We start from the raw sequence: 7,612 nt of genomic DNA on the forward strand, positions 1-7,612 counted from the left end.
CTCGGCGGAGACCGCCGTTCCCAATGAATCTACTAAGTTGGAACTGCCGCGGGGGGGGGGGGACCCGGACAGTTCGTGATATCACGGCTCTTGTGCAGTCGCATTCCCCCATGTTCGTGTTTTTGTGTGAAACAAGACAAAAAGCAAGTAGAATGAAGAGGATTAGAGGTCGTCTGGGACTTCAAGGATTTGAAGGAGTTGATAGTAACGGGCTTAGCGGAGGTCTAGCCCTGTATTGGCATGAGTCATACCAGGTTTCAATCCTGGGGACTAATGATCGCTTCATTGACATCTCGGTTACACCCCCTGGAGGTGATGAATGGAGATTAACTGTTGTTTATGGTGAGCCCCGAGTAGAGAACATGCACCTAATGTGGTCTAAGCTACAAACGTTGAAGCAAGTTTCGGACCTGCCGTGGCTAGTTGTTGGTGATTTTAATGAGGCGTTGTGGAGTTTTGAACCTATGTCTCTGACCCCCCGGCCTGAATCTCAGATGGCAGCCTTTGGAGATGTGCTCATGGCGTGTGAATTGGTGGACCTGGGCTTCATTAGAGTACCTTACACATATGATAATATGCGAGCAGCGGCCGCTAATGTACGTGTGCGCCTGGATCGTGCAGTTGCTACCAATGACTAGAGGAACTTGTTTGCATTCTCTTCGGTACATCACCTTGCCTCTTCTTGCTCGGATCATGTGCCTCTTCTCTTGAAACTTTCTGCAGAACAGTGGAATCCAAGATCAAAGGCAAGGAGATATGAGATTTTTTTGGGAACGGGATGCAGGGCTCCCGGACTTTATAAGGAGTACATGGGATGCCTTTGGCACTATGGAAAACCTGGGTAAAGTGAATGAGGCGCTAAGATCTACCATGACAGCACTCAAATCATGGAGTAACAGAAGGTTTGGAAATGTCACTAGGGAGATAAACAAGCCACGCTCTCAACTAGAGGAGTTGATGAGGATGAATGCTGACAGACAGGAAATAAGGAGTGTCTGACAAACTTAATGAACTGCTATATAAAGAAGAAATGTTATGGCTACAACGCTCGCGGATAATGTGGCTCAAGGAAGGAGATAGGAACACAAAGTTTTTCCAGAGCAAGTCAGTATGGAGAGCAAGGAAAAATAAGATTAGGGAGCTGCATGATAACAATGGTACAGTTTTTAAAGATGAAGATATTATGGGTAACTTGGCCACTTCATATTTAAAAATATCTACACAGCGGACCCGACCCTAAATGTGTCTGGAGTTGTGGACTTGTTTCACACAGTAATTACAGATGGAGATAATGAGAAACTTTGTGCAGAATTTTCAGAGAAGGAGATTTCAGACGCTCTTTTTCAGATAGGACCGTTGAAGGCGCCGGGTCCGGACGGGTTTCCAGCGAGATTCTTTCAGCGTAATTGGGATGTGTTGAAGGAAAATATTGCCAAGGCAGTAAAGGAGTTTTTCAGTTCGGGTTTGATGCCAGAAGGGGTGAATGACACCTCTATTGTCTTAATCCCTAAAGTTGCAAATCCCACAAAACTTTCCCAGTTCAGACCCATTAGCTTATGTAACGTGATTTAAAAGGTGGTGTCTATGTGTCTAGTGAACAGACTAAGGCCTCTGTTGGATGATATTATCTCACCTGAACAAAGTGCCTTTGTTTCTGGAAGAATGATAACGAACAATGCACTAATTGCTTTTGAGTGCATTCATTATATCAAGCAAGAAAAAGATCCAACAAAAAGCTTATGTGCATACAAACTAGACCTGTCAAAAGCATATGATCGGGTAGACTAGAACTTCTTGAGGCAAGTGATGCAAAAGCTGGGGTTTTGATCATCGATGGATTGACTGGATTATGACTTGTGTCACATCGGTGAGATGTTCGGTAAGATTTAATGGAACCCTCTTGGATTCATTTGCACCGTCGTGTGGCCTACGGCAAGGTGATCCACTCTCCCCTTTCTTGTTTCTGTTTGTTGCTGACGGGCTTTCTGCAATCCTACGACAACGTGTGGATGTGGGACTGATAACACCAGTAAAAATTTGTTGGCGCGCCCCCGGCATCTCTCATCTTCTGTTTGCAGATGACACACTCCTTTTCTTTGAGGCTTCGAGAGGTCAAGCTGAACAAGTTAAAGCTTGCCTTGATCTTTATGCAAATGCTACTGGCCAACTTCTTTGAGGCATTGTGAAATCGTCAAGTGCTGCTCCGGACGGCCGTCGGGCCTGTTGGAAGCTTATCTAGAAAAGCTTTGTGCCACCTACGGTCAAGAATTTTGCATGGCGTGTTGAGGTGAATTCCCTCCCAACATGGCAGAACAAATACAAGCGCAACTTAGAAACGCCTGGGACTTGCCCAATCTGCGAGAGGGAAGAGGAAGACACTTTCCATGCTCTCTGTAAGTGTCCTCTTGCAGTTCAGTTGTGGGAATGTATGGCAACCGTTTGGAGACTGCCAAAACGGGAGGAACTGAAGAACACATGCACTGAATGGCTGCTGGAAGTGCTCCATCCACTTTCAGAGATAGAGAGGGGCATGCTACTGATGTCTTTGTGGCGGGTGTGGCACAACCGAAATGAGGTAACACACAACAAAGAACCACCTCCGATGGAGGCATCGAAACAGTTTCTGATGGGATACTTGGACTCCTTGGTATCACTCAAATATTCAGATGAGGAACTTCTGAAAGGAAAACAGGTTGTTGCATATGATCGTTTGCCTGAACCACAAGTGATACCATCTGTAGCTCAAAACATCGCATGGGTTTTGCCTATGGAGGGTTGGTTAATGCTCAACATCGATGGCTCTTGGATAGATGATGGGAAAGCAGGAGCTGGTATGGTTCTCCGAGTTAATAAGGGTCAGATCATATATACATCATGCACAGAGCCTTTTTCCTGCAGGAATGCACTGGAGGCAGAACTAAGCGCATGTATGGAGGGTCTCTCGCTAGCAATTCAGAGAACGGAGCTACCTATTCAGGTAGAGATGGACTCACGAGAGGCCTTGAACATGATCACAAATGATTCAATTGATAGATCAATCTTCTCATCAATGGTGAAGGAAATCAAGCTTCTGAGGAATCTTTGTAGTATTACTTTCAATTATGTTCATCGTAGTCAAAATAATGTTAGTGATTTTTTGGCAAAGTTTGCTAGAACCAAGAGTAGAATAGTAGTTTGGGTTAACTCTGGATTAGCAGAGGTAATTGAACTTTGTAATGCAGACTGTGGACTTCCCACTTGAGTAATACAAAGTTTCACCCGCAAAAAAAAGAAAAAAAGGAAAACATGATTCATAAACTGGGGATGCAACTAGGACCAGGATCATATCCGAATAGAAAAATGGCATCACACAACATGACTATTCAAACACATGGTAGTAGTAGCAAGTCCAAAATCTCAATTTTGTCATGCGATTTGATTTGATAGTACACGAATAAGATGCAGCTATAGATGACAATGCGCCAAAGTATCATATAGATGAAGCTCCTGTAGTCTGGATTGATCGTCCCCCAGACTCACGTGTTTCGGACTCCCCCCCTTCGAATTCTACCAATTAAGTTCAAGATTGGAAAAACACTATGGTGTGTGTGCTTCCTCTTACGATCTTTCGTACTCCCTTCGTTTCTAAATATAAGACTTTTTAGAGATTCCAATATGGACTACATACGAAGCAAAATAAGTGAATCTACGCTATAAAATACGTCTATATACATTCGTATGTAGTTTGTATTGAAATCTTCAAAAGGACTTATATTAGAAACGGAGGGAGTAGTGTGTATAGACCATCGGAATCGGGCAACCAGCCACGCCATGAGCCCATTGTGTGTGCATGGTCTGATCGGGTGCGATCCGTCGTTCCTTGTTGTGCCATGTCTCATGCCGACTTTCACGCTCGCATCGCACGTGTTGGTTGGGCTCAGGCACCATTTATCTTATCGCCAAGGGAGGTTGCGCGTCCAGTCGTTATCCCATGTTGTCTCTCGCGGTCGCCGCATGCTAGAATCGACTAGCGTCTCTATTGCGACCATGGTCACCACGTGTTGGAAATGACCGGCGACGATGTTGTTATCGCGGTGACTGCATGCTGGAACCGGCCGGCGTGAGAGCTGCAACCATGGTCACCACATGCTGGAACCGGCTGGCAGCGATGCTTCTATCACGGTGAATGTAATCGGCAGGAGAGTTGCAACCATGGTCACCGCATTCTAGAACTGGCAGGTGGCGACGCTGCTATCACAGTGACCACGTGTTGGAACCAACAGACGACAGAGATGCAACCATGGTAGCAAAAGCTGCAACCCCTCGGAGGTTATGCTATAGCCGCCCATGGGTTGCTGGAGTGACGGTCCTGCATGCGGAGACAAGTGGTGTGCGGCAACCAAAGGGCCACCATGCTGCAATCGGCATACATTGGGTGCTGGAGGGGAGGGGCGACCTTGTTGGTGCTACAAGTTGGGTCCATGCGTCGAGTGCTGAGATCGACCAATGGATTGCGGAGACGAGCATGGCGTCAAGGATGCTACAACAAGCACGTGGCCATGCTGGAATCGACGCATGATGATGCTGGAACTGTCGACCTCTTGTGCTGGAACAAGCGTACACCGATGAGATGGGAAGGGGTGACAGGTGTGCCGTTGCGAGCGCCGCTGCCAATGCGATGAACAGTGAGGATGATGATGCAAGCACTCATGGGCAGCGACAACGGTGCATGGCGAGTCACGGGCCGTCAGCAGCGTGAGCTGTGAGCTAGCCAAACACAAGGTACGTGCATTTTCTATTGGCGCTTCAAGTGCCCGTTTCTAGTATTTCTGCAATCGGGCGCACACCCCACCTCCGCGGTCCATTTTGCTTTCTCAACCACTTAACGCTTGATGCATTCTAACTTCTTTTTCCCCTGTTATTCTTTTTCAGTGCACGTAAACCCTCGGTTTTGGGAAGCTTCTTCCCAAACCGGGCTTTTTTCCTATTTGTTGGACAATCTTCGAGACGGTTCTTATTCGATTTGTCTCTTTTTTCTTTCCTATTTTTGGGTCTTCCTTTCTCTTTCTTTTTTCTGGTTCTTTTTTTCGTCGAATTTGGTGAACTTTTTTTCATTTTTCGATGAACATTTTTTAAAACCGGTAAACTTTTTTCATTTTTGATGTACTTTTTCAAATTCGATGAACTTTTTTCCAAATTTGCTGGTTTTTTTCAATTTTGGTGAACTTTTTTTCCCAATGATGAACTTCTTCAAATTCAATGAATTTGATTTCAAATTTGATGAACTTTGTTGTCAAATTCAATGAGATTTTTTCAAATTTGATGATTTTGTAAAAAAAATTATGAACTATTTAAAGTTTGTGAACTATTTTCAAAACCTATGAGCATTTTTTAAGTCACTATTTTTTGCTGCTTTTTGGATTTATCTTTAAAAAAAATCCAAAAAGTCAACAATTGACATCAACTGCGACCAGTCACTATCGAACCTAGCGAACAAGTGACATGCCAAGCGAGCGAGCACCCGCGTTGGGCCTGCCCAAGTTTGCGGGTGCATGAGCGCCACTTCCTTGAACAGGCGCATGAAGCTTCGTATAGGAGCTCCGACAAGCGCGTTCATTCTGATCTTTCTTCGAGCTGGGCTTTCACACCGAACATTTCTTTCTCAGGATAAGCAGCACATCGCGGGGTACAGTTTTTGCGGCCCAGCCTAAACCCAAAAGTACTAGTCATAGAATGATGAAATGCAGGTCAGAGTTCTTGCTGTCGAGCCTTAGGGCAACTCTAGCAAATACCCTAAAAACTCATACTACAAAATCGTTTTAGGGTATTACCGCAAAAGGATTGTGATATGATGTGTGCGTCGGCAGAATAGATCCCATATAATCGTTTCAGGTCAAATGTGAAGCCCACTAGTCAGTAGTTAGATTTACAACAAGGTCCCTGTAAAATAGTTTAAAACCCAGTAATCGCAAAATCCAAATTACAATTAGCTCCTCATGGGCTGCCACTTCGGCCTCATGGCCTGCCGCGCCGGCCGCCTTGAGGTCCAGCTAGCCGAGTCGCGGCGTGTGAGGGAAATAAAGGGGAGGCGAGCAGGGCAGAGGCTCTCGTCAGCAAGGTTGTCGGGGCCGACGGGGACGAGGTGCAGCGGTACCCATGGTCGGATGCTGGCACGGCGGATGGGCCGGGCAGACATGGCTGAGCGTCTGCTCGCGCCCATGGCGGGGCGGACGCAGCCGAGCCGCTACTCGCGACTTGGGCGGGACAGACACGACAACTGTCTCTCCACCGCTATGCGGAGGGCCGCCGTCTACGTCGCGGCCAAGGCCTCTGACTGGGGCGCGGTCGACGTAGCCGTGTGCCACCTCTACGCGTCAGATCTCAAGGCCACTGGCGCGCGGTGTCCAGTGCAAGTGACAGTCAGAACAGGTCAGAGGAAGACGTTAATCTCAGTGAAGGCACTAGCCCTAGTGGTAGCTATGATGAGGGCAGCAGAGGCACCCCCAGCAATCCGCCCAAGGCTGCCACAAAGACAAAGAAGAAAACCTCAGACGATGAGGATGAAGACTTTTTGTTGCTGAGGAGGTCACCTCAAAGAAGAAAGTGCTGAAGAAAGAGTATGCTGCAGCTGCTGCTACAAAACCAAGTCAGAGAAAGAAGGCCCCTGCAAAAAGAGCTCCAATGTCAAAAGCTAGACAGTCCACTTTTGCTCAAGATGCTGAACCTCCAAAGAAGGAAGAAAGGAAAAGAGGAAGATGGTGCAAGCTTGTTGACCCCATGGCTGAATTTGAGAAGCACAGTACTTCAGAAGAAGAGGAAGAAGAACCAGCTGCACCCCCTGCCAAGACACAGAAGCTGATGGCAGATGCCATAAAATCTGCAAAGCCCTCTCAGTCCAAGACCAAATCTGCACCTAAGGCTGCTGCTCCCAAGAGATCCACAAGAAACATCCCAGCTGCTGAGAAGAACAAGGCCCCAGTGCCTGAAGTTCAAGATGATGATGAGCCCCAAGTGCTCAGAAAGCTGAAGCCAAAGATTCCAGATCATGATGATGGTCATCCAATTGCTGAGAACATGAAGTTGAGAAAGGACAAAGGTCCGAGAGAATGAAGGAAAACGGATCCATATGCTACAAGGAGAAGGACTGCTGTTGATTATCGTTTCCACACCAGAGAACAACAATACTTCTATGAGACAGTTCTACTTGTTAAGAAGCCAATTTTGAGTGATATGAAGTGGGTGGATTGGAAGTACATAGATGCCAATGAAGATTACTTCCCCCAGGTTCATGAGAGCTTCAGGATGACAGGTGTTGATGCTTTTGTTGGACAAGAGCTCACCAAGTGGAATGATGAAATGGTGATGCAATTTTACTCCACTACACACTTCTATCCAGATGGTAAGATTGTGTGGATGACTGAGGGCACTATATACCAGTCATCAATCTCATAGTGGGCTGCTCTTATCAATGCCCCAGAAGAAGGAGAGAATGACATAGATGTCTATGGAAAACCCAGGATGGATCATAACACTATGGTTCACATGTACAAGACCATTCATGATAACTTGAGACTCACAAGTTTGGTTCTATCTATTACTTGCTTGCTGGTTTGGCCACCACCAACTACATCTT

Source organism: Aegilops tauschii, chromosome 2, assembly GCF_002575655.3.
Source record: "Aegilops tauschii subsp. strangulata cultivar AL8/78 chromosome 2, Aet v6.0, whole genome shotgun sequence".
NCBI classification, from domain to species: Eukaryota; Viridiplantae; Streptophyta; class Magnoliopsida; order Poales; family Poaceae; genus Aegilops; species Aegilops tauschii.